The sequence below is a fragment of the Rhipicephalus microplus genome, chromosome 3 (assembly GCF_043290135.1).
Source record: "Rhipicephalus microplus isolate Deutch F79 chromosome 3, USDA_Rmic, whole genome shotgun sequence".
Lineage (NCBI taxonomy): Eukaryota > Metazoa > Arthropoda > Arachnida > Ixodida > Ixodidae > Rhipicephalus > Rhipicephalus microplus.
Window position 1 is genome coordinate 210,745,516 of NC_134702.1, and position 25,958 is coordinate 210,771,473.

At 48.1% G+C, this 25,958-nt stretch overlaps 39 non-coding genes across 39 annotated transcripts; all 39 read left to right on the top strand.

Moving 5' to 3' along the window:
• The first annotated feature begins 335 nt into the window (after nucleotides 1-335).
• TRNAM-CAU (transfer RNA methionine (anticodon CAU)) lies at nucleotides 336-408 on the top strand. The gene has a single exon. It is a non-coding gene; the product is annotated as a tRNA-Met (tRNA).
• Nucleotides 409-572: 164 nt separating this feature from the next.
• Nucleotides 573-645, top strand: TRNAM-CAU (transfer RNA methionine (anticodon CAU)). Its single transcript has one exon. It is a non-coding gene; the product is annotated as a tRNA-Met (tRNA).
• A 164-nt stretch (nucleotides 646-809) lies between these two features.
• On the top strand, nucleotides 810-882 carry TRNAM-CAU (transfer RNA methionine (anticodon CAU)). The gene has a single exon. It is a non-coding gene; the product is annotated as a tRNA-Met (tRNA).
• An 874-nt stretch (nucleotides 883-1,756) lies between these two features.
• Nucleotides 1,757-1,829, top strand: TRNAM-CAU (transfer RNA methionine (anticodon CAU)). Its single transcript has one exon. It is a non-coding gene; the product is annotated as a tRNA-Met (tRNA).
• A 638-nt stretch (nucleotides 1,830-2,467) lies between these two features.
• Nucleotides 2,468-2,540, top strand: TRNAM-CAU (transfer RNA methionine (anticodon CAU)). Its single transcript has one exon. It is a non-coding gene; the product is annotated as a tRNA-Met (tRNA).
• Nucleotides 2,541-3,415: 875 nt separating this feature from the next.
• Nucleotides 3,416-3,488, top strand: TRNAM-CAU (transfer RNA methionine (anticodon CAU)). Its single transcript has one exon. It is a non-coding gene; the product is annotated as a tRNA-Met (tRNA).
• A 400-nt stretch (nucleotides 3,489-3,888) lies between these two features.
• Nucleotides 3,889-3,961, top strand: TRNAV-CAC (transfer RNA valine (anticodon CAC)). Its single transcript has one exon. It is a non-coding gene; the product is annotated as a tRNA-Val (tRNA).
• Nucleotides 3,962-4,360: 399 nt separating this feature from the next.
• Nucleotides 4,361-4,433, top strand: TRNAV-CAC (transfer RNA valine (anticodon CAC)). Its single transcript has one exon. It is a non-coding gene; the product is annotated as a tRNA-Val (tRNA).
• Nucleotides 4,434-5,070: 637 nt separating this feature from the next.
• On the top strand, nucleotides 5,071-5,143 carry TRNAM-CAU (transfer RNA methionine (anticodon CAU)). Its single transcript has one exon. It is a non-coding gene; the product is annotated as a tRNA-Met (tRNA).
• Nucleotides 5,144-5,307: 164 nt separating this feature from the next.
• On the top strand, nucleotides 5,308-5,380 carry TRNAM-CAU (transfer RNA methionine (anticodon CAU)). Its single transcript has one exon. It is a non-coding gene; the product is annotated as a tRNA-Met (tRNA).
• Nucleotides 5,381-5,544: 164 nt separating this feature from the next.
• On the top strand, nucleotides 5,545-5,617 carry TRNAM-CAU (transfer RNA methionine (anticodon CAU)). The gene has a single exon. It is a non-coding gene; the product is annotated as a tRNA-Met (tRNA).
• Nucleotides 5,618-6,018: 401 nt separating this feature from the next.
• On the top strand, nucleotides 6,019-6,091 carry TRNAM-CAU (transfer RNA methionine (anticodon CAU)). Its single transcript has one exon. It is a non-coding gene; the product is annotated as a tRNA-Met (tRNA).
• A 400-nt stretch (nucleotides 6,092-6,491) lies between these two features.
• On the top strand, nucleotides 6,492-6,564 carry TRNAM-CAU (transfer RNA methionine (anticodon CAU)). The gene has a single exon. It is a non-coding gene; the product is annotated as a tRNA-Met (tRNA).
• Nucleotides 6,565-6,728: 164 nt separating this feature from the next.
• Nucleotides 6,729-6,801, top strand: TRNAM-CAU (transfer RNA methionine (anticodon CAU)). Its single transcript has one exon. It is a non-coding gene; the product is annotated as a tRNA-Met (tRNA).
• A 637-nt stretch (nucleotides 6,802-7,438) lies between these two features.
• TRNAM-CAU (transfer RNA methionine (anticodon CAU)) lies at nucleotides 7,439-7,511 on the top strand. Its single transcript has one exon. It is a non-coding gene; the product is annotated as a tRNA-Met (tRNA).
• Nucleotides 7,512-8,147: 636 nt separating this feature from the next.
• Nucleotides 8,148-8,220, top strand: TRNAV-CAC (transfer RNA valine (anticodon CAC)). The gene has a single exon. It is a non-coding gene; the product is annotated as a tRNA-Val (tRNA).
• A 1,112-nt stretch (nucleotides 8,221-9,332) lies between these two features.
• On the top strand, nucleotides 9,333-9,405 carry TRNAM-CAU (transfer RNA methionine (anticodon CAU)). The gene has a single exon. It is a non-coding gene; the product is annotated as a tRNA-Met (tRNA).
• Nucleotides 9,406-10,043: 638 nt separating this feature from the next.
• TRNAM-CAU (transfer RNA methionine (anticodon CAU)) lies at nucleotides 10,044-10,116 on the top strand. Its single transcript has one exon. It is a non-coding gene; the product is annotated as a tRNA-Met (tRNA).
• Nucleotides 10,117-10,754: 638 nt separating this feature from the next.
• TRNAM-CAU (transfer RNA methionine (anticodon CAU)) lies at nucleotides 10,755-10,827 on the top strand. Its single transcript has one exon. It is a non-coding gene; the product is annotated as a tRNA-Met (tRNA).
• A 164-nt stretch (nucleotides 10,828-10,991) lies between these two features.
• Nucleotides 10,992-11,064, top strand: TRNAM-CAU (transfer RNA methionine (anticodon CAU)). Its single transcript has one exon. It is a non-coding gene; the product is annotated as a tRNA-Met (tRNA).
• A 164-nt stretch (nucleotides 11,065-11,228) lies between these two features.
• Nucleotides 11,229-11,301, top strand: TRNAM-CAU (transfer RNA methionine (anticodon CAU)). Its single transcript has one exon. It is a non-coding gene; the product is annotated as a tRNA-Met (tRNA).
• Nucleotides 11,302-11,939: 638 nt separating this feature from the next.
• Nucleotides 11,940-12,012, top strand: TRNAM-CAU (transfer RNA methionine (anticodon CAU)). Its single transcript has one exon. It is a non-coding gene; the product is annotated as a tRNA-Met (tRNA).
• A 164-nt stretch (nucleotides 12,013-12,176) lies between these two features.
• Nucleotides 12,177-12,249, top strand: TRNAM-CAU (transfer RNA methionine (anticodon CAU)). Its single transcript has one exon. It is a non-coding gene; the product is annotated as a tRNA-Met (tRNA).
• Nucleotides 12,250-12,412: 163 nt separating this feature from the next.
• Nucleotides 12,413-12,485, top strand: TRNAM-CAU (transfer RNA methionine (anticodon CAU)). The gene has a single exon. It is a non-coding gene; the product is annotated as a tRNA-Met (tRNA).
• A 163-nt stretch (nucleotides 12,486-12,648) lies between these two features.
• On the top strand, nucleotides 12,649-12,721 carry TRNAM-CAU (transfer RNA methionine (anticodon CAU)). The gene has a single exon. It is a non-coding gene; the product is annotated as a tRNA-Met (tRNA).
• A 401-nt stretch (nucleotides 12,722-13,122) lies between these two features.
• TRNAM-CAU (transfer RNA methionine (anticodon CAU)) lies at nucleotides 13,123-13,195 on the top strand. Its single transcript has one exon. It is a non-coding gene; the product is annotated as a tRNA-Met (tRNA).
• A 164-nt stretch (nucleotides 13,196-13,359) lies between these two features.
• On the top strand, nucleotides 13,360-13,432 carry TRNAM-CAU (transfer RNA methionine (anticodon CAU)). Its single transcript has one exon. It is a non-coding gene; the product is annotated as a tRNA-Met (tRNA).
• A 400-nt stretch (nucleotides 13,433-13,832) lies between these two features.
• Nucleotides 13,833-13,905, top strand: TRNAV-CAC (transfer RNA valine (anticodon CAC)). Its single transcript has one exon. It is a non-coding gene; the product is annotated as a tRNA-Val (tRNA).
• A 164-nt stretch (nucleotides 13,906-14,069) lies between these two features.
• Nucleotides 14,070-14,142, top strand: TRNAM-CAU (transfer RNA methionine (anticodon CAU)). Its single transcript has one exon. It is a non-coding gene; the product is annotated as a tRNA-Met (tRNA).
• Nucleotides 14,143-20,589: 6,447 nt separating this feature from the next.
• Nucleotides 20,590-20,662, top strand: TRNAM-CAU (transfer RNA methionine (anticodon CAU)). The gene has a single exon. It is a non-coding gene; the product is annotated as a tRNA-Met (tRNA).
• A 164-nt stretch (nucleotides 20,663-20,826) lies between these two features.
• Nucleotides 20,827-20,899, top strand: TRNAM-CAU (transfer RNA methionine (anticodon CAU)). The gene has a single exon. It is a non-coding gene; the product is annotated as a tRNA-Met (tRNA).
• Nucleotides 20,900-21,063: 164 nt separating this feature from the next.
• On the top strand, nucleotides 21,064-21,136 carry TRNAM-CAU (transfer RNA methionine (anticodon CAU)). Its single transcript has one exon. It is a non-coding gene; the product is annotated as a tRNA-Met (tRNA).
• Nucleotides 21,137-21,298: 162 nt separating this feature from the next.
• TRNAM-CAU (transfer RNA methionine (anticodon CAU)) lies at nucleotides 21,299-21,371 on the top strand. Its single transcript has one exon. It is a non-coding gene; the product is annotated as a tRNA-Met (tRNA).
• A 164-nt stretch (nucleotides 21,372-21,535) lies between these two features.
• TRNAM-CAU (transfer RNA methionine (anticodon CAU)) lies at nucleotides 21,536-21,608 on the top strand. The gene has a single exon. It is a non-coding gene; the product is annotated as a tRNA-Met (tRNA).
• A 637-nt stretch (nucleotides 21,609-22,245) lies between these two features.
• On the top strand, nucleotides 22,246-22,318 carry TRNAM-CAU (transfer RNA methionine (anticodon CAU)). Its single transcript has one exon. It is a non-coding gene; the product is annotated as a tRNA-Met (tRNA).
• A 638-nt stretch (nucleotides 22,319-22,956) lies between these two features.
• On the top strand, nucleotides 22,957-23,029 carry TRNAM-CAU (transfer RNA methionine (anticodon CAU)). The gene has a single exon. It is a non-coding gene; the product is annotated as a tRNA-Met (tRNA).
• Nucleotides 23,030-23,193: 164 nt separating this feature from the next.
• Nucleotides 23,194-23,266, top strand: TRNAM-CAU (transfer RNA methionine (anticodon CAU)). Its single transcript has one exon. It is a non-coding gene; the product is annotated as a tRNA-Met (tRNA).
• Nucleotides 23,267-23,430: 164 nt separating this feature from the next.
• On the top strand, nucleotides 23,431-23,503 carry TRNAM-CAU (transfer RNA methionine (anticodon CAU)). Its single transcript has one exon. It is a non-coding gene; the product is annotated as a tRNA-Met (tRNA).
• Nucleotides 23,504-23,667: 164 nt separating this feature from the next.
• TRNAM-CAU (transfer RNA methionine (anticodon CAU)) lies at nucleotides 23,668-23,740 on the top strand. The gene has a single exon. It is a non-coding gene; the product is annotated as a tRNA-Met (tRNA).
• The last annotated feature ends 2,218 nt before the right edge of the window (nucleotides 23,741-25,958 follow it).

Here is a 25,958-nt window from a genome sequence, read left to right on the forward strand (position 1 = left end):
AACAGTAATGAATGACTGCTGCTCGGTTTTCCTATTTTTTCGACCTTTAATTTGTGGGAACTAATGGTACCGGTTGCGTTTCCCAGTGACCCTTGTCCGCCTCGGTAGTGCAGTAGGCAGCGCGTCAGTCTCATAATCTGAAGGTCGTGAATTCAATCCTCACCCGGGGCAAAGGTGTTGCAGATTTTTTGTTTGCTTATGAGAGATTTAGTGGGTCGTGAGGGGTGCGCTGTCTGGAGCAGTAATGAATGACTGTTGCTCGGTTTTCTTACTTTTTCCACCTTTAATTTGTGGGAACTAATGATACCGGTTGCGTTTCCCAGTGACCCTTGTCCGCCTCGGTAGTGCAGTAGGCAGCGCGTCAGTCTCATAATCTGAAGGTCGTGAGTTCAATCCTCACCCGGGGCAAAGGTGTTGCAGATTTTTTGTTTGCTTATGAGAGATTTAGTGGGTCGTGAGGGGTGCGCTGTCTGGAGCAGTAATGAATGACTGTTGCTCGGTTTTCTTACTTTTTCCACCTTTAATTTTTGGGAACTAATAATACCGGTTGCGTTTCCCAGTGACTCCTGGCTGCCTCGGTAGCGCAGTAGGCAGCGCGTCAGTCTCATAATCTGAAGGTCGTGAGTTCAATCCTCACCCGGGGCAAAGGCGGTGCAGTTTTTTTGTTTGCTTATGAGAGTTTAATTAGGTCGTGAGGGGTGCGCTGTCTGGAGCATTAATGAATGACTGTTGCTGAGTTTTCTTACCTTTTCGACCTTTAACTTGTGGGAACTATTGATACCGGTTGTGTTTCCAAGTGACACCTGTCCGCCTCGGTAGCGCAGTAGGCAGCGCGTCAGTCTCATAATCTGAAGGTCGTGAGTTCAATCCTCACCTGGGCCAATGGCGGTGCAGTTTTTTTGTTTGCTTATGAGAGTATAATTAGGTCGTGAGGGGTGCACTGTCTGGAACAGTAATGAATGACTGCTGCTCGGTTTTCCTATTTTTTCGACCTATAGTTTGTAGAAACTAATGATACCGGTTGCGTTTCCCAGTGACCCCTGTCTGCCTCGGTAGCGCACTAGGCAGCGCGTCCGTCTCATAATCTGAAGGTCGTGAGTTCAATCCTCACCCGGGGCAAATTTGGTGCAAATTTTTTGTTTGCTCATGAAAGTTTAATTAGGTCGTGAGGGGTGCACTGTCTGGAGCAGTAATGAATGACTGTTGCTCGGTTTTCCTATTTTTTCGACCTATAGTTTGTAGAAACTAATGATACCAGTTGCGTTTCCCAGTGACACCTGTCCGCTTTGATAGCGCAGTAGGCAGAGCATCAGTCTCATAATCTGAAGGTCGTGAGTTCAATCCTCACCAGGGGCAAAGGCGGCGCAGATGTTTTGTTTGCGTATGAGAGTTTAATTGGGTCGTGAGGGGTGCGCTGTCTGGAGCAGTCATGAATGACTGTTGCTCGGTTTTCTTACTTTTTCGACCTTTAATTGGTGAGAACTAATGGTACCGGTTGCGTTTCCCAGTGACCCCTGTCCGCCTCGGTAGTGCAGTAGGCAGCACGTCAGTCTCATAATCTGAAGGTCGTGAGTTCAATCCTCACCCAAGCAAAGGTGTTGCAGATTTTTTGTTTGCTTATGAGAGATTTAGTGGGTCGTGAGGGGTGCACTGTCTGGAGCAGTAATGAATGACTGTTGCTCGGTTTTCTTACTTTTTCCACCTTTAATTTGTGGGAACTAATGATACCGGTTGCGTTTCCCAGTGACACCTGTCCGCCTCGGTAGCGCAGTAGGCAGCGCGTCAGTCTCATAATCTGAATGTCGTGAGTGCGATCCTCACCCGGGGCAAAGGCGGTGCAGATGTTTCGTTTGCTTATGAGAGTTTCATTAGGTCGTGAGGGGTGCACTGTCTGGAGCAGTAATGAATGACTGCTGTTCGGTTTTTCTATTTTTTCGACCTTTAATTTATGGGAACTAGTGATACCGGTTCTGTTTCCCAGTGAGCCCTGTTCGCCTCGGTAGCGCATTAGGCAGCGCGTAAGTCTCATAATCTGAAGGTCGTGAGTTCAATCCTCTCCCGGGGCAAAGGCGGAGCAGATGTTTTGTTTGCTTATGAGAGTTTATTTAGGTCGTGAGGGGCGCACTGTCTTGAGCAGTAATGAATGACTGTTGCTCGGTTTTCTGACTTTTTCGACCTTTAACTTGTGGGAACTACTGATACCGGTTGTGTTTTCCAGCGACACCTGTCCGCCTCGGTAGCGCAGTAGGCAGCGCATCAGTCTCATAATCTGAATGTCGTGAGTGCAATCCTCACCCGGGGCAAAAGCGGTGCAGATGTTTCGTTTGCTTATGAGAGTTTAATTAGGTCATGAGGGGTGCACTGTCTGGAGCAGTAATAAATGACTGTTGGTCGGTTTTTTAACTTTTTCGACCTTTAGTTTGTGGGAACTAATAATACCGGTTGCGTTTCGCCGTTACCCTTGTCCGCCTCGGTAGCGTAGTAGGCAGCGCGTCAGTCTCATAATCTGAAGGTCGTGAGTTCAATCCTCACCCGGGGCAAAGGCGGTGCAGATTTTTTGTTTGCTTATGAGAGTTTAATTAGGTCGTGAGGAGTGCGCTGTCTGGAGCACTGTTGAATGACTGTTGCTGAGTTTTCTTACTTTTTTGATCTTTAACGTGTGGGAACTATTGATAACGGTTGTGTTTCCCAGTGACACCTGTCCGCCTCGGAAGCGCAGTAGGCGGAGCGTCAGTCTCATAATCTGAAGGTCGTGAGTTCAATCCGCACCCGGGGCAAAGCCGGTGCAGTTTTTTTTGTTTGCTTATGAGAGTTTAATTAGGTCGTGAAGGGTGCGCTGTCTGGAGCAGTAATGAATGACTGTTGCTGAGTTTTCTTACTTTTTCGACCTTTAACTTGTGGGAACTATTGATACCGGTTGTGTTTTCAGTGACACCTGTCCGCCTCGGTAGCGCAGTAGGCGGCGCGTCAGTCTCATAATCTGAAGGTCGTGAGTTCAATCCGCACCCGGGGCAAAGGCGGTGCAGATTTTTTGTTTGCTTATGAGAGCTTAATTAGGTCAAGAGGGGTGCGCTGTCTGGAGCACTATTGAATGACTCTTGCTCGGTTTTCTTACTTTTTCCACCTTTAATTTGTGGGAACTAATTATACCGGTTGCGTTTCCCAGTAACCCCTGTCCGCCTCGGCCGTGCAGTAGGCAGCGCGTCAGTCTCATAATCTGAAGGTCGTGAGTTCAATCCACACCCGGGGCAAAGGTGGTGCAATTTCTTTGTTTGCTTATGAGAGTTTAATTAGGTCGTGAGGGGTGCAATGTCTGGAGCAGTAATGAATGACTGTTGCTGAGTTTTCTTATTTTTTTGACCTTTAACGTGTGGGAACTATTGATAACGGTTGTGTTTCCCAGTGACACCTGTCCGCCTCGGTAGCGCAGTAGGCAGCGCGTCAGTCTCATAATCTGAAGGTCGTGAGTTCAATCCTCACCCGGGGCAAATTTGGTGCAGATTTTTTGTTTGCTCACGACAGTTTAATTAGGTCGTGAGGGGTGCACTGTCTGGACCAGTAATGAATGACTGTTGTTTGGTTTTCTTATTTTTCAACCTTTTTTTTATGGGAACTAATGATACCGGTTGCGCTTCCCAGTGACACCTGTCCACCTCGGTAGCGCAGTAGGCAGCGCGTCAGTCTCATAATCTGAAGGTCGTGAGTTCAATCCTCACCCGGCGCAAAGGCGGTGTAGTTGTTTTGTTTGCTTATGAGAGTTTAATTGGGTCGTGAAGGGTGCGCTGTCTGGAGCAGTAATGAATGACTGTAGCTCAGTTTTCTTACTTTTTCGACCTTTAGCGTGTGGGAACTATTGATACCGGTTGCGTTTCCCAGTGACCCCTGTCCGCCGCGGTAGTGCAGTAGGCAGCGCATCAGTCTCACAATCTGAAGGTCGTGAGTTCAATCCTCACCCGGGGCAAATGTGGTGCAGGTTTTTTGTTTGCTTGTGAGAGTTTAATTGGGTCGTGAAGGTTGCGCTGTCTGGAGCAGTAATGAATGACTGTTGCTCGGTTTTTTTACATTTTCGACCTTTAATTTGTGGGAACTAATGATCCCGGTTGCGTTCCCCAGTGACACCTGTCCGCTTTTATAGCGCAGTAGGCAGAGCATCAGTCTCATAATCTGAAGGTCGTGAGTTCAATCCTCACCAGGGGCAAAGGCGGTGCAGTTTTTTTGTATGCTTATGAGAGTTTAATTAGGTCGTGATGGGTGCACGTTCTGGAGCAGTAATGAATGACTCTTGCTCGGTTTTCTTTCTTTTTGAACCTTATTTTGTGGAACAAATGATACCGGTTGTGTTTCCCAGTGACCCCTGTCCGCCTCGGTAGTGCAGTAGGCAGCGCATCAGTCTCACAATCTGAAGGTCGTGAGTTCAATCCTCACCCGGGGCAAATGTGGTGCAGGTTTTTTGTTTGCTTATGAGAGTTTATTTGGGTCGTGAGGGGTGCGCTGTCTGGAGCAGTCATGAATGACTGTTGCTCGGTTTTCTTACTTTTTCGACCTTTATCTTGTGGGAACTATCGATACCGGTTGTGTTTCCCAGTGACACCAGTCCACCTCGGTAGCGCAGTAGGCGACGCTTCAGTCTCATAATCTGAAGGTCGTGAGTTCAATCCACACCCGGGGCAAAGGCGGTGCAGATTTTTTTTTGCTTATGAGAGTTTAATTAGGTCGTGAGGGGTGCACTGTCTGGAACAGTAATGAATGACTGCTGCTCGGTTTTCCTATTTTTTCGACCTTTAATTTGTGGGAACTAATGGTACCGGTTGCGTTTCCCAGTGACCCTTGTCCGCCTCGGTAGTGCAGTAGGCAGCGCGTCAGTCTCATAATCTGAAGGTCGTGAATTCAATCCTCACCCGGGGCAAAGGTGTTGCAGATTTTTTGTTTGCTTATGAGAGATTTAGTGGGTCGTGAGGGGTGCGCTGTCTGGAGCAGTAATGAATGACTGTTGCTCGGTTTTCTTACTTTTTCCACCTTTAATTTGTGGGAACTAATGATACCGGTTGCGTTTCCCAGTGACCCTTGTCCGCCTCGGTAGTGCAGTAGGCAGCGCGTCAGTCTCATAATCTGAAGGTCGTGAGTTCAATCCTCACCCGGGGCAAAGGTGTTGCAGATTTTTTGTTTGCTTATGAGAGATTTAGTGGGTCGTGAGGGGTGCGCTGTCTGGAGCAGTAATGAATGACTGTTGCTCGGTTTTCTTACTTTTTCCACCTTTAATTTTTGGGAACTAATAATACCGGTTGCGTTTCCCAGTGACTCCTGGCTGCCTCGGTAGCGCAGTAGGCAGCGCGTCAGTCTCATAATCTGAAGGTCGTGAGTTCAATCCTCACCCGGGGCAAAGGCGGTGCAGTTTTTTTGTTTGCTTATGAGAGTTTAATTAGGTCGTGAGGGGTGCGCTGTCTGGAGCATTAATGAATGACTGTTGCTGAGTTTTCTTACCTTTTCGACCTTTAACTTGTGGGAACTATTGATACCGGTTGTGTTTCCAAGTGACACCTGTCCGCCTCGGTAGCGCAGTAGGCAGCGCGTCAGTCTCATAATCTGAAGGTCGTGAGTTCAATCCTCACCTGGGCCAATGGCGGTGCAGTTTTTTTGTTTGCTTATGAGAGTATAATTAGGTCGTGAGGGGTGCACTGTCTGGAACAGTAATGAATGACTGCTGCTCGGTTTTCCTATTTTTTCGACCTATAGTTTGTAGAAACTAATGATACCGGTTGCGTTTCCCAGTGACCCCTGTCTGCCTCGGTAGCGCACTAGGCAGCGCGTCCGTCTCATAATCTGAAGGTCGTGAGTTCAATCCTCACCCGGGGCAAATTTGGTGCAAATTTTTTGTTTGCTCATGAAAGTTTAATTAGGTCGTGAGGGGTGCACTGTCTGGAGCAGTAATGAATGACTGTTGCTCGGTTTTTTTACTTTTTCCACCTTTAATTTGTGGGAACTAATGATACCGGTTGCGTTTGCCAGTGACTCCTGTTTGCCTCGGTAGCGCAGTAGGCAGCGCGTCAGTCTCATAATCTGAAGGTCGTGAGTTCAATCCTCACCCGGGGCAAAGGCGGTGCAGATTTTTTGTTTGCTTATGAGAGTTTAATTAGGTCGTGAGGGGTGCACTGTGTGGAGCAGTAATGAATGACTGTTGCTCAGTTTTCTTACTTTTTCGACCTTTATTTGTGGGAACTAACGATACCGGTTGCGTTTCGTAGTGACCCCTGTCCGCCTCGGTAGCACAGTAGGCAGCGCGTCAGTCTCATAATCTAAAGGTCTTGAGTTCCATCCTCACCCGGGGCAAAGGCGGTGTAGTTGTTTTGTTTGCTTATGAGAGTTTAATTAGGTCGTGAAGGGTGCGCTGTCTGGAGCAGTAATGAATGACTGTTGCTGAGTTTTCTTACTTTTTCGACCTTTAACGTGTGGGAACCATTGATACCGGTTGTGTTTTCCAGTGACACTTGTCCGCCTCGGTAGCGCAGTAGGCAGCGCGTCAGTCTCATAATCTGAAGGTCGTGAGTTCAATCCTCACCAGGGGCAAGTTTGTTGCAGATTTTTTCTTTGCTCATGAGAGTTTAATTACGTCGTGAAGGGTGCGCTGTCTGGAGCTGTAATGAATGACAGTTGTTCGGTTTTCTTATTTTTTCAACCTTTAATTTGTGGGAACTAATGATACCGGTTGCGTTTCCCAGTGACCCCTGTCCGCCTCGGTAGCGTAGTAGGCAGCGCGTCAGTCTCATATTCTGAAGGTCGTGAGTTCCATCCTCACCCGGGGCAAAGGCGGTATAGTTGTTTTGTTTGTTTATGAGAGTTTAATTAGGTCGTAAAGGGTGCGCTGTCTACAGCAGTAATGAATGACTGTTGCTGAGTTTTCTTACTGTTTCGACCTTTAACTTGTGGGAACTATTGATACCGGCGGTGTTTCCCAGTGGCACCAGTCCACCTCGGTAGCGCAGTAGGCGTCGCTTCAGTCTCATAATCTGAAGGTCGTGAGTTCAATCCACACCCGGGGCAAAGGCGGTGCAGATTTTTGTTTGCCTATGAGAGTTTAATTAGGTCGTGAGGGGTGCGCTGTCTGGAGCAGTAATGAATGACTGTTGTTTGGTTTTGTTATTTTTTCAACCTTCAATTTTTGGGAACTAATGATACCAGTTGCGTTTCCCAGTGACCCTTGTCCACCTCGGTAGCGCAGTAGGCAGCGCGTCAGTCTCATAATCTGAAGGTCGTGAGTTCGATCCTCACACGGCGCAAAGGTGATGCAGTTTTTTTGTTTGCTTATGAGAGTTTAATTAGGTCGGGAGGGGTGCGCTGTCTGGAGCAGTAATGAATGACTGTTGCTGAGTTTTCTTACTTTTTTGACCTTTAACATGTGGGAACTATTGATACCGGTTGTGTTTCCCAGTGACACCTGTCCGCCTCGGTAGCGCAGTAGGCAGCGCGTCAGTCTCATAATCTGAAGGTCGTGAGTTCGATCCTCACCCGGGGCAAATGTGGTGCAGATTTTTTGTTTGCTTATGAGAGTTTAATTGGGTCGTGAAGGTCGCGCTGTCTGGAGCAGTAATGAATGACTGTTGCTCGGTTTTCTTACATTTTCGACCTTTAAATTGTGGGAACTAATGATCCCGGTTGCGTTCCCCAGTGACACCTGTCCGCTTTGATAGCGCAGTAGGCAGAGCATCAGTCTCATAATCTGAAGATCGTCAGTTCAATCCTCACCAGGGGCAAAGGCGGTGCAGATGTTTTATTTGCTTATGAGAGTTTAATTGGGTCGTGAAGGGTGCGCTGTCTGGAGCAGTCATGAATGACTGTTGCTCGGTTTTCTTAATTTTCGACCTTTAACTTGTGGGAACTATTGATACCGGTGGTGTTTCCCAGTGGCACCAGTCCACCTCGGTAGCGCAGTAGGCGGCGCTTCAGTCTCATAATCTGAAGGTCGTGAGTTCAATCCACAACCGGGGCAAAGGCGGTGCAGATTTTTGTTTGCCTATGAGAGTTTAATTAGGTCGTGAGGGGTGCGCTGTCTAAAGCAGTAATGAATGACTGTAGCTGAGTTTTCTTACTTTTTCGACCTTTAGCGTGTGGGAACTATTGATACCGGTTGCGTTTCCCACTGACCCCTGTCCGCCTCGGTAGTGCAGTAGGCAGCGCGTCAGTCTCACAATCTGAAGGTCGTGAGTTCAATCCTCACCCGGGGCAAATGTGGTGCAGATTTTTTGTTTGCTTATGAGAGTTTAATTGGGTCGTGAAGGTTGCGCTGTCTGGAGCAGTAATGAATGACTGTTGCTCGGTTTTCTTACATTTTCGACCTTTGATTTGTGGGAACTAATGATCCCGGTTGCGTTCCCCAGTGACACCTGTCCGCTTTGATAGCGCAGTAGGCAGAGCATCAGTCTCATAATCTGAAGGTCGTGAGTTCAATCCTCACCAGGGGCAAAGGCGGTGCAGATGTTTTGTTTGCTTATGAGAGTTTAATTGGGTCGTGAGGGGTGCGCTGTCTGGAGCAGTCATGAATGACTGTTGCTCGGTTTTTCTAATTTTTCGACCTTTAATTTATGGGAACTAGTAATACCGGTTCTGTTTCCCAGTGAGCCCTGTCCGCCTCGGTAGCGCAGTAGGCGGCGCGTCAGTCTCATAATCTGAAGGTCGTGAGTTCAATCCACACCCAGGGCAAAGGTGGTGCAATTTCTTTGTTTGCTTATGAGAGTTTAATTAGGCCGTAAGGGGTGCGCTGTCTGGAGCAGTAATGAATGACAAGTTGCTGAGTTTTCTTACTTTCTCGACCTTTAACGTGTGGGAACTATTGATACCGGTTGTGTTTCCCAGTGACACCTGTCCACCTCGGTAGCGCAGTAGGCAGCGCGTCAGTCTCATATTCTGAAGGTCGTGAGTTCAATCCTCACCCGGAGCAAATTTGGTGCAGATTTTTTGTTTGCTCACGAGAGTTTAATTGGTCGTGAGGGGTGCACTGTCTGGAGCAGTAATGAATGACTGTTGTTTGGTTTTCTTATTTTTTCAACCTTCAATTTGTGGGAACTAATGATACCGGTTGCGTTTCCCAGTGACCCTTGTCCGCCTCGGTAGCGCAGTAGGCAGTGCGTCAGTCTCATAATCTGAAGGTCGTGAGTTCGATCCTCACACGGCGCAAAGGTGATGCAGTTTTTTTGTTTGCTTATGAGAGTTTAATTAGGTCGGGAGGGGTGCGCTGTCTGGAGCAGTAATGAATGACTGTTGCTGAGTTTTCTTACTTTTTTGACTTTTAACATGTGGGAACTATTGATACCGGTTGTGTTTCCCAGTGACACCTGTCCGCCTCGGTAGCGCAGTAGGCAGCGCGTCAGTCTCATAATCTGAATGTCGTGAGTGCAATCCTCACCCGGGGCAAAGGCGGTGCAGATGTTTCGTTTGCTTATGAGAGTTTCATTAGGTCGTGAGGGGTGCACTGTCTGGAAAAGTAATGAAGGACTGCTGTTTGGTTTTTCTATTTTTTCGACCTTTAATTTATGGGAACTAGTGATACCGGTTCTGTTTCCCAATGAGCCTTGTCCGACTCGGTAGCGCATTAGGCAGCGCGTCAGTCTCATAATCTGAAGGTCGTGAGTTCAATTCTCTCCCGGGGCAAAGGCGGAGCAGATGTTTTGTTTGCTTATGAGAGTTTAATTAGGTCGTGAGGGGCGCACTGTCTTGAGCAGTAATGAATGACTGTTGCTCGGTTTTCTTACTTTTTCCACCTTTAATTTGTGGGAACTAATTATACCGGTTGCGTTTCCCAGTAACCCCTGTCCGCCTCGGCCGTGCAGTAGGCAGCGCGTCAGTCTCATAATCTGAAGGTCGTGAGTTCAATCCACACCCGGGGCAAAGGTGGTGCAATTTCTTTGTTTGCTTATGAGAGTTTAATTAGGTCGTGAGGGGTGCAATGTCTGGAGCAGTAATGAATGACTGTTGCTGAGTTTTCTTATTTTTTCGACCTTTAACTTGTGGGAACTATTGATACCTGTTGTGCTTTCCAGTGACACCTGTCCGCCTCGGTAGCGCAGTAGGCAGCGCGTCAGTCTCATAATCTGAATGTCGTGAGTGCAATCCTCACCCGGGGCAAAGGCGGTGCAGATGTTTCGTTTGCTTATGAGAGTTTCATTAGGTCGTGAAGGGTGCGCTGTCTGGAGCAGTAATAAATGACTGTTGCTGAGTTTTCTTACTTTTTCGACCTTTAACTTGTGGGAACTATTGATACCGGTTGTGTTTACCAGTGACACCTGTCCGCCTCGGTAGCGCAGTAGGCGGCGCGTCAGTCTCATAATCTGAAGGTCGTGAGTTCAATCCGCACCCGGGGCAAAGGCGGTGCAGATTTTTTGTTTGCTTATGAGAGTTTAATTAGGTCGTGAGGGGTGTGCTGTCTGTAGCACTATTGAATGACTGTTGCTCGGTTTTCTTACTTTTTCCACCTTTAATTTGTGGGAACTAATGATACCGGTTGCGTTTCCCAGTAACCCCTGTCCGCCTCGGTAGTGCAGTAGGCAGCGCGTCAGTCTCGTATTCTGAAGGTCGTGAGTTCAATCCACACCCGGGGCAAAGGTGGTGCAATTTCTTTGTTTGCTTATGAGAGTTTAATTAGGTCGTGAGGGGTGCGATGTCTGGAGCAGTAATGAATGACTGTTGCTGAGTTTTCTTACTTTTTTGACCTTGAACGTGTGGGAACTATTGATACCGGTTGTGTTTCCCAGTGACAACTGTCCGCCTCGGTAGCGCAGTAGGCAGCGCGTCAGTCTCATAATCTGAAGGTCGTGAGTTCAATCCTCACCCGGGGCAAATTTGGTGCAGATTTTTTGTTTGCTCACGAGAGTTTAATTAGGTCGTGAGGGGTGCACTGTCTGAAACAGTAATGAATGACTGCTGCTCGGTTTTCCTATTTTTTCGACCTTTAATTTGTGGGAACTAGTGATACCGGTTGTGTTTCCCTGTGACCCCTGTCCGCCTCGGTAGTGCAGTAGGCAGCGCGTCAGTCTCATAATCTGAATGTCGTGAGTTCAATCCTCACCCGGGGCAAAGGCGGTGCAGATGTTTTGTTTTCTTATGAGAGTTTAATTAGGTCGTGTGGGGTGCACTGTCTGGAGCAGTATTGAATGACTGTTGCTCGGTTTTCTTACTTTTTCGACCTTTAATTTGTGGGAACTAACGGTACCGGTTGCGTTTCCCAGTGACCCCTGTCCGCCTCGGTAGTGCAGTAGGCAGCACGTCAGTCTCATAATCTGAAGGTCGTGAGTTCAATCTTCACCCGGGGCAAAGGTGTTGCAGATTTTTTGTTTGCTTATGAGAGATTTAGTGGGTCGTGAGGGGTGCGCTGTCTGGAGCAGTAATGAATGACTGTTGCTCGGTTTTCTTACTTTTTCCACCTTTAATTTGTGGGAACTAATGATACCGGTTGCGTTTGCCAGTGACACCAGTCCACCTCGGTAGCGCTGTAGGCGACGCTTCAGTCTCATAATCTGAAGGTCGTGTGTTCAATCCACACACGGGGCAAAGGCGGTGCAGATTTTTTGTTTGCTTATGAGAGTTTAATTAGGTCGTAAGGGGTGCACTGTCTGGAACAGTAATGAATGACTGCTGCTCGGTTTTCCTATTTTTTCGACCTTTAATTTTTGGAAACTAATGGTACCGGTTGCGTTTCCCAGTGACCCTTGTCCGCCTCGGTAGTGCAGTAGGCAGCGCGTCAGTCTCATAATCTGAAGGTCGTTAGTTCAATCCTCACCCGGGGCAAAGGTGTAGCATATTTTTTGTTTGCTTATGAGAGATTTAGTGGGTCGTGAGGGGTGCGCTGTCTGGAGCAGTAATGAATGACTGTTGCTCGGTTTTCTTACTTTTTCCACCTTTAATTTGTGGGAACTAATTATACCGGTTGCGTTTCCCAGTGACTCCTGGCTGCCTCGGTAGCGCAGTAGGCAGCGCGTCAGTCTCATAATCTGAAGGTCGTGAGTTCAATCCTCACCCGGGCCAAAGGCGGTGCAGTTTTTTTCTTTGCTTATTAGAGTTTAATTAGGTCGTGAGGGGTGCGCTGTCTGGAGCATTAATGAATGACTGTTGCTGAGTTTTCTTACCTTTTCGACCTTTAACTTGTGGGAACTATTGATACCGGTTGTGTTTCCAAGTGACACCTGTCCGCCTCGGTAGCGCAGTAGGCAGCGCGTCAGTCTCATAATCTGAAGGTCGTGAGTTCAATCCACACCTGGGGCAAAGGCGGTGCAGATTTTTGTTTGCTTATGAGAGTTTAATTCGGTCGTGAGGGGTGCGCTGTCTAAAGCAGTAATGAATGACTGTAGCTGAGTTTTCTTACTTTTTCGACCTTTAGCGTGTGGGAACTAATGATACCGGTTGCGTTTGCCAGTGACTCCTGTTTGCCTCGGTAGCGCAGTGGGCAGCGCGTCAGTCTCATAATCTGAAGGTCGTGAGTTCAATCCTCACCCGGGGCAAAGGCGGTGCAGATTTTTTGTTTGCTTATGAGAGTTTAATTAGGTCGTGAGGGGTGCACTGTGCGGAGCAGTAATGAATGACTGTTGCTCAGTTTTCTTACTTTTTCGACCTTTATTTGTGGGAACTAACGATACCGGTTGCGTTTCGCAGTGACCCGTGTCCGCCTCGGTAGCACAGTAGGCAGCGCGTCAGTCTCATAATCTGAAGGTCGTGAGTTCCATCCTCACCCGGGGCAAAGGCGGTGTAGTTGTTTTGTTTGCTTATGAGAGTTTAATTAGGTCGTGAAGGGTGCGCTGTCTGGAGCAGTAATGAATGACTGTTGCTGAGTTTTCTTACTTTTTCGACCTTTATCTTGTGGGAACTATTGATACCGGTTGTGTTTCCCAGTGACACCAGTCCACCTCGGTAGCGCAGTAGGCGGCGCTTCAGTCTCATAATCTGAAGGTCGTGAGTTCAATCCACACCCGGGGCAAAGGCGGTGCAGATTTTTTGTTTGCCTATGAGAGTTTAATTAGGTCGTGAGGGGTGCGCTGTCTGGAGCAGTAATGAATGACTGTTGCTGAGTTTTCTTACTTTTTCGACCTTTAACGTGTGGGAACCATTGATACCGGTTGTGTTTTCCAGTGACACTTGTCCGCCTCGGTAGCGCAGTAGGCAGCGCGTCAGTCTCATAATCTGAAGGTCGTGAGTTCAATCCTCACCAGGGGCAAATTTGTTGCAGATTTTTTCTTTGCTCATGAGAGTTTAATTACGTCGTGAGGGGTGCACTGTCTGGAGCTGTAATGAATGACAGTTGTTCGGTTTTCTAATTTTTTCAACCTTTAATTTGTGGGAACTAATGATACCGGTTGCGTTTCCCAGTGACCCCTGTCCGCCTCGGTAGCGTAGTAGGCAGCGCGTCAGTCTCATAATCTGAAGGTCGTGAGTTCCATCCTCACCCGGGGCAAAGGCGGTATAGTTGTTTTGTTTGCTTATGAGAGTTTAATTAGGTCGTGAAGGGTGCGCTGTCTACAGCAGTAATGAATGACTGTTGCTGAGTTTTCTTACTGTTTCGACCTTTAACTTGTGGGAACTATTGATACCGGTGGTGTTTCCCAGTGGCACCAGTCCACCTCGGTAGCGCAGTAGGCGGCGCTTCAGTCTCATAATCTGAAGGTCGTGAGTTCAATCCACACCCGGGGCAAAGGCGGTGCAGATTTTTGTTTGCCTATGAGAGTTTAATTCGGTCGTGAGGGGTGCGCTGTCTAAAGCAGTAATGAATGACTGTAGCTGAGTTTTCTTACTTTTTCGACCTTTAGCGTGTGGGAACTATTGATACCGGTTGCGTTTCCCACTGACCCTTGTCCGCCTCGGTAGTGCAGTAGGCAGCGCGTCAGTCTCACAATCTGAAGGTCGTGAGTTCAATCCTCACCCGGGGCAAATGTGGTGCAGATTTTTTGTTTGCTTATGAGAGATTTAGTGGGTCGTGAGGGGTGCGCTGTCTGGAGCAGTAATGAATGACTGTTGCTCGGTTTTCTTACTTTTTCCACCTTTAATTTGTGGGAACTAATGATACCGGTTGCGTTTGCCAGTGACTCCTGTCTGCCTCGGTAGCGCAGTAGGCAGCGCGTCAGTCTCATAATCTGAAGATCGTGAGTTCAATCCTCACCCGGGGCAAATGTGGTGCAGATTTTTTGTTTGCTTATGAGAGTTTAATTGGGTCGTGAAGGTTGCGCTGTCTGGAGCAGTAATGAATGACTGTTGCTCGGTTTTCTTACATTTTCGACCTTTAATTTGTGGGAACTAATGATCCCGGTTGCGTTCCCCAGTGACACCTGTCCGCTTTGATAGCGCAGTAGGCAGAGCATCAGTCTCATAATCTGAAGGTCGTGAGTTCAATCCTCACCAGGGGCAAAGGCGGTGCAGATGTTTTGTTTGCTTATGAGAGTTTAATTGGGTCGTGAGGGGTGCGCTGTCTGGAGCAGTCATGAATGACTGTTGCTCGGTTTTTCTAATTTTTCGACCTTTAATTTATGGGAACTAGTAATACCGGTTCTGTTTCCCAGTGAGCCCTGTCCGCCTCGGTAGCGCAGTAGGCGGCGCGTCAGTCTCATAATCTGAAGGTCGTGAGTTCAATCCACACCCAGGGCAAAGGTGGTGCAATTTCTTTGTTTGCTTATGAGAGTTTAATTAGGCCGTAAGGGGTGCGCTGTCTGGAGCAGTAATGAATGACAAGTTGCTGAGTTTTCTTACTTTCTCGACCTTTAACGTGTGGGAACTATTGATACCGGTTGTGTTTCCCAGTGACACCTGTCCACCTCGGTAGCGCAGTAGGCAGCGCGTCAGTCTCATATTCTGAAGGTCGTGAGTTCAATCCTCACCCGGAGCAAATTTGGTGCAGATTTTTTGTTTGCTCACGAGAGTTTAATTGGTCGTGAGGGGTGCACTGTCTGGAGCAGTAATGAATGACTGTTGTTTGGTTTTCTTATTTTTTCAACCTTCAATTTGTGGGAACTAATGATACCGGTTGCGTTTCCCAGTGACCCTTGTCCGCCTCGGTAGCGCAGTAGGCAGTGCGTCATTTCTGCTTCCGGCAGTAGTGCTGAACGGATCGCAGGATCATGAGCTCCAGCGGAGCGGCGACAGCGGCCAATCTTAGCCGCGGAAACAGGAACGGAGATAGCGAATACCAGTTTATTTTGCCGCAAATGCCAAAAGGACGACTTGTTATCAACACCGTGTTTTTACACGGTGATGTACGAGCGAGGCCATACAAGGTCGAAGATTTCAGGGACGCATTGACGCCAACGGGCCTGCTGCCGGATGTGGTAAGCCTCGGTGCATACCAGGTTAACCACTTGTGGGCGGTGACATTCAATGATGCCGCTCCCACGAAACGCCTGCTCGCCTTGAAGGAGCTGCAGGTGAAGGGGCGGCGCTGCGTCGTCGTCGACCCACAGGACCAGCAGGTGCGGCTACGAATTCACTGGCTGCTTCACGGGGTGAGCGACGAAGAAGTACGGACGGCGCTGTCGGCTTTCGGCAAGGTCGTGGAGGTGAGCCGTGAGCGGTGGCGTGTCCCGGGCATGGCCGACAAGTGTTCGACCACAAGAACAGCTCTCCTGAAGCTGAAAAGCGGCGTCAAGGTCGAAGACCTTCCGCACCAGATCAGGATCGATGGGGAGCTGGCCTTGCTGGTTGTGCCTGGTCGGCTGATGCAATGCTTGCGCTGCCAAGGCAAAGGGCACGTCCGCCGAGAGTGCAAGGTTCCCCGTTGCTCACGGTGCAAACGCTTCGGGCACGTCGAGGCCGATTGCGTTCGAACGTACGCCAGTGCAATGGGGCCAGCGAAGAACGAGGCGATGGCTGATCACGTCATGGACGCGGCCGAGGCAGAGGACGCAGCCAAAGGGGTCGGAAGCCCAGTGGTCCCTGTGACTACTGGAGGGGCGGCGCCGGCAGACACACCCAAGTTTCCGGAGACTCTCCAGCTTTCGACTACACCGGCCAGCGCTCCGTCAGCGGCCGAGCCTGAGCGGGTCGAGACGGACGTGGTTCCAGTGGGGACAGCTGACACAACGGAGGGTCAGGGAGAGACGGCGGCGGACAGCGACGACGAGATGTGCGTGACCAGCGCCACGCTAAAGCGTCCACTCGACGACTCGGTAGAGCAGGACGGGGCGTCGTCCACCAGCAGCCAGGAGCCGCCTGCGAAGGCGCCGCAAGGGAGGCGGCGTAGTCTCAAACCTGAGCCGAAAGTCCCTACCGACCGGAGACTGGCGGACAAGGCAAAAGAAAACAGCGCTGGGAAGCAGGATGGTCCTGGAGGCGGCTAGCCGAGGGCTGGTCGTGAAAGGTAAGCGCCATGCTCCGGGCCTACTCCTTTAGCGAATAAGTCACTATGGCATTAACTCCGCCATTCAGCATAGCTACGCTTAACGTCAGAGGGTTGGCGGCTAGGCGTAGGCAAAGTCAGCTCTATCGGTTGCTCACAGACCAAGACATAGACGTCCTAGCCGTCCAGGAAACCAAGGTAGACGGAGAGGAGGAGACCGGGAGCATGGTGCGCCGTTTCACTGACCGATATTACGCGGTCGTAAGCCACTCGATAGGAACGTCCGCGGGTTGTGTTCTTTTTGTTAAAAAATTGCAAAGCCTTTTTGTGCAAAGTGTTTTTTCATGCCAGTCGGGCAGAATTGTTTATTGTGACTTTGTTTATGGTGCCACTGAATTCAGAGTTATATGCGTATACGCACCGAATAGTGTAGAAGAGCGTGCTCAGTTTTTTTCTAACTTGTTTCAGTGGACAAAGTGTGATAAGAGGGTGGTTTTGTTAGGTGATTTTAACTGTGTTTTAAGGGCTCGCGATAGAGTCAATAGCACTGGCGTTCGTGACAAAAGCAGTGACGTGCTAGGCAAATTAATAACCGAAAATGACTTGGAAGACGTGTATGAATGTGTGGCAGCAAATCGCGAAGTGATCTACACGCGATTTCAAGGCAATAGCCATGCGCGTTTAGACCGCATGTACCTATCCTTAGATGTATTGCCTATGTGTCACGATTTTTCGGTTGAGCCAGTGTCGTTTTCAGATCACTGTTTGGTTGTGTGTCGCATAGGCATGAAGAAACAGCGTAAGGTTTTCAACTGGGATTTATGGAAACTGAACGCATTGTTACTAAAAGATGAACCATTTTTAGAAGCAGTGCACGAGACCATTAATGAAGTGCTTATGGAAAAAACGGAAACAGTAGCAGAGAAATGGGAGTGTTTAAAGCAGAAGGTGAAAATGAAAGCGCTTGACAGATCGAGCACGCTAAAATTCGAAGCGCAAATAAAAGAAAGAAGTCTTAAGAAAACACAGCAGCAGCTGATAGCCCTAGAAAGTCGGGAGCCTGGGACTTGCAAAGACGAGGTGCGCAGTGTCAAGGAAAAATTAGAACTGCATGACAGAGAGCGTTATCGAGGCGCCTGGGTTCGCGCGCGCGCAAATGATCTTGCCGCGGGTGAGACGCCCACAAAAAGGGCGCTTGGTCTCGAAAAAGCGCAAGGACGCCGAAACCACATCGATAAGGTCTATTGCAACGGGACTCTCGCGAGCGACAATGAAAGCATCGAACGGGCCTTTGTTGCGTATTATCAGTCACTTTTTGCAATTCGAAAAGCGAATGTACATGGTTTTAAAGAAGAGTTTCTCAAGCGCTTGCCGCGGCTTAGTGACGACACAAAAAAGCTTTTAGAAGGCAGAATAACGGAAGGCGAAGTGGAACGCGCGATTGGTCATCTGAACCCCGGAAAGTCACCGGGACCCGATGGCCTAACCGCAGCATGGTATAAGACGTTTAGAACAGAACTGTCCCCGGGGTTAGCTGAGCTGTTCAATGAGGCGTACGAACGGAAAACTCTGCCGCCCTCCTTCAGCAAAGCGCATACGATATTAATTCCTAAAACGGACGAAGGGGAAAAACTTAAACTGGTGACATCGTATAGGCCCATATCGCTGACCAATGTCGACTACAAGATTTTTATGAAGGTTCTGGCAGCGCGACTTCAAGGTGTCATTAAAGAAATTGTTGGAGAGCACCAAACTTGTGGAATCAAAGGCAGAACCATTAGCTCAAACATTCACAAGATGCGGTGTGTGCTAGAGTGTTGTGACGAAGATTCACTTGGCGTTGCTGTGCTCCAGATAGACCTGGAGAAAGCTTTTGATTGTGTTGCGCATGATATTTTGTTTGTCATCTTAGATCATATTAATGTCGGTTCCATCATCAAGGAGGGAGTGGCCTTGGCGTACCAGAACTGCACAACACGTTTAATTGTTAACAAGTCTTTGGGGGCCCCCATTCACGTAATGCGTTCTGTGCGTCAAGGCTGCCCCCTCAGTCCACTTTTGTTTTGTATTTACATCGAAGCGATGTGCTTAGCGATAAATGAAAATGAAAAAATACGTGGCTTCAGCTTGGCGGCAGTGGAAGTTAAGCTGCTGGCATATGCAGATGACATTGCGGTGTGTTGTACGAACAAAGAAAGTGTAGAGGAAACGATAAGTGTTGTGAAACATTTTTGTAGCGTCACAGGAAGCCGCGTAAACTGGGCGAAATCTCTTGGGCTTTGGCACGGAAGGTGGCCTTCAAAGCCGGACCTTTTTGCGAATGTGCACTGGACGGAAACACCGACAAGGTACCTCGGTGTTCCCCTGGAATGTTATAACGGCAGCGAGGAGTATTGGTCGCGTCAAACAAAAGAGACGAAGGAAAAAGCAGACAGGTGGAAAGGCATGAACCTGTCTGTTTTTGCTAGGGCTACTGTGTGCAACATGTTTTTTATCGCTAAACTGTGGTATGTGATGCAGGTGTTACATTGTTCAAGGATCAACGTGCAAAGGCTGCACAGAGTGTTCGCAGTTTTTATATGGGGCTCGAAATGGGAAAGGTGCAGACGGACCAACTTGTTCAGGCGCGTGAAGGACGGAGGTCTTGGTTTGGCGCACCTATTTGTGAGACAAGTAGTAAATAGATTTTTGTTTTTCCGTGACGTCAGGGATCCGTTTTTGCGTACGGTATGCCAGCTCAGGTTAGGCAGTGCCTTACCAGATCTTGTTGTTACTACGGATAGCCGGCCCGTGACGTTGCGTGGGTATCTCAAGGAAGTGGTAGACAGTGTACGTTTTTTATCTGTACGCTTTTCGATAGATTATCTAGCAAGTGTTAGAAGAAAAGAATTGTACAAAGATGTATGTGCTATGGTTTTGCCAGTACCATTGTACAGGGCCATATACAGTGGAAGACCGGGACAAAATGTACTGAAGCGGGTGAGAAACATGCATGTACCTACAGGGGTGAAAACTTTTTTCTTCAAGTTACACACAGGAACACTATCAGTAAAGACTTTCACAGAGGAACGGGGTTTTTTTACACCATGGGGGTCACACTGCTTGATATGTAAGAAACCAGAAACAATAGACCATGTTTTTTTGCATTGTTGGGAAGGGGTACATTTTTGGGACATATTACAGAGGACAATAAAGAAGGATTTTCCACTAGACCCACACGGAATAAGGTACCTCGCAGTAACAAATGATGATGGGGTCCCATTTGATGTAGTGATGTTGACCGGTCTCCACTGTATATGGCGTGCACGAATGGCCGGATACCATTTCGACCCGGACGCAAAGCCAGCAGTAATTTATTTCAGGCAAAGCATGTCTGCATTCATTGAGTGTAGCAAAATAGAGGATATCGAGCCAGAATGGTTGTCAAGGTTTGAACCCCTGGCAAACCTTAAGTATTTTTAAGAGGACAACATCAGTACAAATGGGACTGATGGCAATGCTGTTTTTTTTTCTTTGTATTGTAATATATGTGTGTGCAATGATTGCCCTGTACAATGTCCATGCCAGGCAATAAATAAAAAAAAAAAAAAAAGTAGGCAGTGCGTCAGTCTCATAATCTGAAGGTCGTGAGTTCGATCCTCACACGGCGCAAAGGTGATGCAGTTTTTTTGTTTGCTTATGAGAGTTTAATTAGGTCGGGAGGGGTGCGCTGTCTGGAGCAGTAATGAATGACTGTTGCTGAGTTTTCTTACTTTTTTGACTTTTAACATGTGGGAACTATTGATACCGGTTGTGTTTCCCAGTGACACCTGTCCGCCTCGGTAGCGCAGTAGGCGGCGCGTCAGTCTCATAATCTGAAGGTCGTGAGTTCAATCCGCACCCGGGGCAAAGGCGGTGCAGATTTTTTGTTTGCTTATGAGAGTTTAATTAGGTCGTGAGGGGTGTGCTGTCTGTAGCACTATTGAATGACTGTTGCTCGGTTTTCTTACTTTTTCCACCTTTAATTTGTGGGAACTAATGATACCGGTTGCGTTTCCCAGTAACCCCTGTCCGCCTCGGTAGTGCAGTAGGCAGCGCGTCAGTCTCGTATTCTGAAGGTCGTGAGTTCAATCCACACCCGGGGCAAAGGTGGTGCAATTTCTTTGTTTGCTTATGAGAGTTTAATTAGGTCGTGAGGGGTGCGATGTCTGGAGCAGTAATGAATGACTGTTGCTGAGTTTTCTTACTTTTTTGACCTTGAACGTGTGGGAACTATTGATACCGGTTGTGTTTCCCAGTGACACCTGTCCGCCTCGGTAGCGCAGTAGGCAGCGCGTCAGTCTCATAATCTGAAGGTCGTGAGTTCAATCCTCACCCGGGGCAAATTTGGTGCAGATTTTTTGTTTGCTCACGAGAGTTTAATTAGGTCGTGAGGGGTGCACTGTCTGAAACAGTAATGAATGACTGCTGCTCGGTTTTCCTATTTTTTCGACCTTTAATTCGTGGGAACTAGTGATACCGGTTGTGTTTCCCTGTGACCCCTGTCCGCCTCGGTAGTGCAGTAGGCAGCGCGTCAGTCTCATAATCTGAATGTCGTGAGTTCAATCCTCACCCGGGGCAAAGGCGGTGCAGATGTTTTGTTTGCTTATGAGAGTTTAATTAGGTCGTGTGGGGTGCACTGTCTGGAGCAGTAATGAATGACTGTTGCTCGGTTTTCTTACTTTTTCGACCTTTAATTTGTGGGAACTAACGGTACCGGTTGCGTTTCCCAGTGACCCCTGTCCGCCTCGGTAGTGCAGTAGGCAGCACGTCAGTCTCATAATCTGAAGGTCGTGAGTTCAATCTTCACCCGGGGCAAAGGTGTTGCAGATTTTTTGTTTGCTTATGAGAGATTTAGTGGGTCGTGAGGGGTGCGCTGTCTGGAGCAGTAATGAATGACTGTTGCTCGGTTTTCTTACTTTTTCCACCTTTTTTGTGGGAACTAATGATACCGGTTGCGTTTGCCAGTGACTCCTGTCTGCCTCGGTAGCGCAGTAGGCAGCGCGTCAGTCTCATAATCTGAAGGTCGTGAGTTCAATCCTCACCCGGGCCAAAGGCGGTGCAGTTTTTTTCTTTGCTTATGAGAGTTTAATTAGGTCGGGAGGGGTGCGCTGTCTGGAGCAGTAATGAATGACTGTTGCTGAGTTTTCTTACTTTTTTGACTTTTAACATGTGGGAACTATTGATACCGGTTGTGTTTCCCAGTGACACCTGTCCGCCTCGGTAGCGCAGTAGGCAGCGCGTCAGTCTCATAATCTGAATGTCGTGAGTGCAATCCTCACCCGGGGCAAAGGCGGTGCAGATGTTTCGTTTGCTTATGAGAGTTTCATTAGGTCGTGAGGGGTGCACTGTCTGGAGCAGTAATGAATGACTGCTGTTTGGTTTTTCTATTTTTTCGACCTTTAATTTATGGGAACTAGTGATACCGGTTCTGTTTCCCAGTGAGCCTTGTCCGACTCGGTAGCGCATTAGGCAGCGCGTCAGTCTCATAATCTGAAGGTCGTGAGTTCAATTCTCTCCCGGGGCAAAGGCGGAGCAGATGTTTTGTTTGCTTATGAGAGTTTAATTAGGTCGTGAGGGGCGCACTGTCTTGAGCAGTAATGAATGACTGTTGCTCGGTTTTCTTACTTTTTCCACCTTTAATTTGTGGGAACTAATTATACCGGTTGCGTTTCCCAGTAACCCCTGTCCGTTTGGCCGTGCAGTAGGCAGCGCGTCAGTCTCATAATCTGAAGGTCGTGAGTTCAATCCACACCCGGGGCAAAGGTGGTGCAATTTCTTTGTTTGCTTATGAGAGTTTAATTAGGTCGTGAGGGGTGCAATGTCTGGAGCAGTAATGAATGACTGTTGCTGAGTTTTCTTATTTTTTCGACCTTTAACTTGTGGGAACTATTGATACCTGTTGTGTTTTCCAGTGACACCTGTCCGCCTCGGTAGCGCAGTAGGCAGCGCGTCAGTCTCATAATCTGAATGTCGTGAGTGCAATCCTCACCCGGGGCAAAGGCGGTGCAGATGTTTCGTTTGCTTATGAGAGTTTCATTAGGTCGTGAAGGGTGCGCTGCCTGGAGCAGTAATAAATGACTGTTGCTGAGTTTTCTTACTTTTTCGACCTTTAACTTGTGGGAACTATTGATACCGGTTGTGTTTACCAGTGACACCTGTCCGCCTCGGTAGCGCAGTAGGCGGCGCGTCAGTCTCATAATCTGAAGGTCGTGAGTTCAATCCGCACCCGGGGCAAAGGCGGTGCAGATTTTTTGTTTGCTTATGAGAGTTTAATTAGGTCGTGAGGGGTGTGCTGTCTGTAGCACTATTGAATGACTGTTGCTCGGTTTTCTTACTTTTTCCACCTTTAATTTGTGGGAACTAATGATACCGGTTGCGTTTCCCAGTAACCCCTGTCCGCCTCGGTAGTGCAGTAGGCAGCGCGTCAGTCTCGTATTCTGAAGGTCGTGAGTTCAATCCACACCCGGGGCAAAGGTGGTGCAATTTCTTTGTTTGCTTATGAGAGTTTAATTAGGTCGTGAGGGGTGCGATGTCTGGAGCAGTAATGAATGACTGTTGCTGAGTTTTCTTACTTTTTTGACCTTGAACGTGTGGGAACTATTGATACCGGTTGTGTTTCCCAGTGACACCTGTCCGCCTCGGTAGCGCAGTAGGCAGCGCGTCAGTCTCATAATCTGAAGGTCGTGAGTTCAATCCTCACCCGGGGCAAATTTGGTGCAGATTTTTTGTTTGCTCACGAGAGTTTAATTAGGTCGTGAGGGGTGCACTGTCTGAAACAGTAATGAATGACTGCTGCTCGGTTTTCCTATTTTTTCGACCTTTAATTTGTGGGAACTAGTGATACCGGTTGTGTTTCCCTGTGACCCCTGTCCGCCTCGGTAGTGCAGTAGGCAGCGCGTCAGTCTCATAATCTGAATGTCGTGAGTTCAATCCTCACCCGGGGCAAAGGCGGTGCAGATGTTTTGTTTGCTTATGAGAGTTTAATTAGGTCGTGTGGGGTGCACTGTCTGGAGCAGTAATGAATGACTGTTGCTCGGTTTTCTTACTTTTTCGACCTTTAATTTGTGGAAACTAACGGTACCGGTTGCGTTTCCCAGTGACCCCTGTCCGCCTCGGTAGTGCAGTAGGCAGCACGTCAGTCTCATAATCTGAAGGTCGTGAGTTCAATCTTCACCCGGGGCAAAGGTGTTGCAGATTTTTTGTTTGCTTATGAGAGATTTAGTGGGTCGTGAGGGGTGCGCTGTCTGGAGCAGTAATGAATGACTGTTGCTCGGTTTTCTTACTTTTTCCACCTTTAATTTGTGGGAACTAATGATACCGGTTGCGTTTGCCAGTGACTCCTGTCTGCCTCGGTAGCGCAGTAGGCAGCGCGTCAGTCTCATAATCTGAAGGTCGTGAGTTTCATCCTCACCCGGGGCAAAGGCGGTGCAGATTTTTTGTTTGCTTATGAGAGTTTAATTAGGTCGTGAGGGGTGCACTGTGTGGAGCAGTAATGAATGACTGTTGCTCAGTTTTCTTACTTTTTCGACCTTTACCTTGTGGGAACTATTGATACCGGTTGTGTTTCCCAGTGACACCAGTCCACCTCGGTAGCGCTGTAGGCGACGCTTCAGTCTCATAATCTGAAGGTCGTGAGTTCAATCCACACCCGGGGCAAAGGCGGTGCAGATTTTTTGTTTGCTTATGAGAGTTTAATTAGGTCGTAAGGGGTGCACTGTCTGGAACAGTAATGAATGACTGCTGCTCGGTTTTCCTATTTTTTCGACCTTTAATTTGTGGGAACTAATGGTACCGGTTGCGTTTCCCAGTGACCCTTGTCCGCCTCGGTAGTGCAGTAGGCAGCGCGTCAGTCTCATAATCTGAAGGTCGTTAGTTCAATCCTCACCCGGGGCAAAGGTGTTGCATATTTTTTGTTTGCTTATGAGAGATTTAGTGGGTCGTGAGGGGTGCGCTGTCTGGAGCAGTAATGAATGACTGTTGCTCGGTTTTCTTACTTTTTCCACCTTTAATTTGTGGGAACTAATGATACGGAGCCTGCGCCTGCGCCATCAGAAACAGTGCCACCTACGCCTATAAAAGCATCGCCTCAACAGGAATTCATCGGGATTTGCGGCCACACGCAGCATGTGCTAAGTTGTGCACTTTTCTATCATAGGTTGACTCGTGCTTGCCGCTGTACGCTGCCTGGCCGTCCGTCATCAACTTCTTCCGCGCATCTGCATGACGTAAGAACCTGCTGACTGCGGAGATAACCTCACGGAGCCTGCGCCTGCGCCATCAGAAACAGTGCCACCTACGCCTATAAAAGCATCGCCTCAACAGGAATTCATCGGGATTTGCGGCCACACGCAGCATGTGCTAAGTTGTGCACTTTTCTATCATAGGTAGGAATTTTGTGCTTGTTATTGTGACTTAGCTAAGTGCAATTGTTTGTGGCTGCTTATCCCCCTTCCTGTACTTTGATTGTTGTTCAAATGGGTGTTGATCTGTGCACTCACCGGTCACGCATTGGTCTGTTCTCTGTGCGCCATAAGCCCCGGTACAGCAGTGTCGTTCCCTTCAGTGACAGTTCGCACTTCATCCTCGCTCTTTGCCCTAGACCTTCGCTAGGATTACTATCAGTATGCTTCGCCTTGCTACTGCTCCAAGCGGGAGACGTTGAAACCAATCCAGGTCCCAAGATTGACGACGTCCTAGTCTTCCTTAGGGAGTTTCGTGAAGAAGTCGTGACAGACATAAACGATGTGAAAGAGCAAGTTGCTAATCTAAACACCCGGATCACCGCTATTGAAAGCAAAATTAGTAGTGTACAAGAAATACAGGATCACTTTGACGCAGTCAGGACATCCGTTCATGAAGTTAAGGCTAACATAAGAAAAACTAATGATGAGCTCATTGATGTCGTAGACGATATCAGTAACAGAATGAGGCGTAACAACCTAATAATTAAAGGCATACCTGAAAATGGTCAGGAGGGATATGCCGAATCCGAAGCCATCGTGAAAGATTTCTGTTCTACCCACTTGAAGATTAACGTTGGCGACATCGAACGCGCTCATCGTATTGGTCAGCGCCGTCCTGGCTTTCATAGGCCTATCATCATTAAGTTCCTCAATTTCAAAACCAAAACAGAAGTTTTACGGAACGCCCCCAAACTGAAAAACCTCGATTTCCCGAAGGTATGGATAGAAGAAGATTTTTCACCCAAAGTACAGTTGGCTCGCAGAAAATTGCGTGAATATGCCAGGAGTAATCGTGAAGGAACAGAACCATTTTCTATACGTTATAACTCTCTGCACTTGAAAGGCTCCATCTACCGATATGATCCTGTCAAAGATAACATCGTAGAAGTTCCTACACGCAACCAGTCATCGCGTACTTGACAAAAACTTGCAGAAAAATCCAAAGCTGTATCTTCAAATACTGTCTCGTTACTTTTGGCCAACTTCCGCAGCCTGTATCACAAACTAGACAGTTTAAAGGCACTGATGCATACTTGCTCTGCTGATGTTATAATCGGTACTGAAACCTGGCTATCCAGCGACGTCGCGGACAGTGAACTAGCTCTGCACCCGTCTTTTAAGATATTTCGCAAAGACAGGGAAAATTCTCGAGGAGGCGGAGTCATCATTGCTAT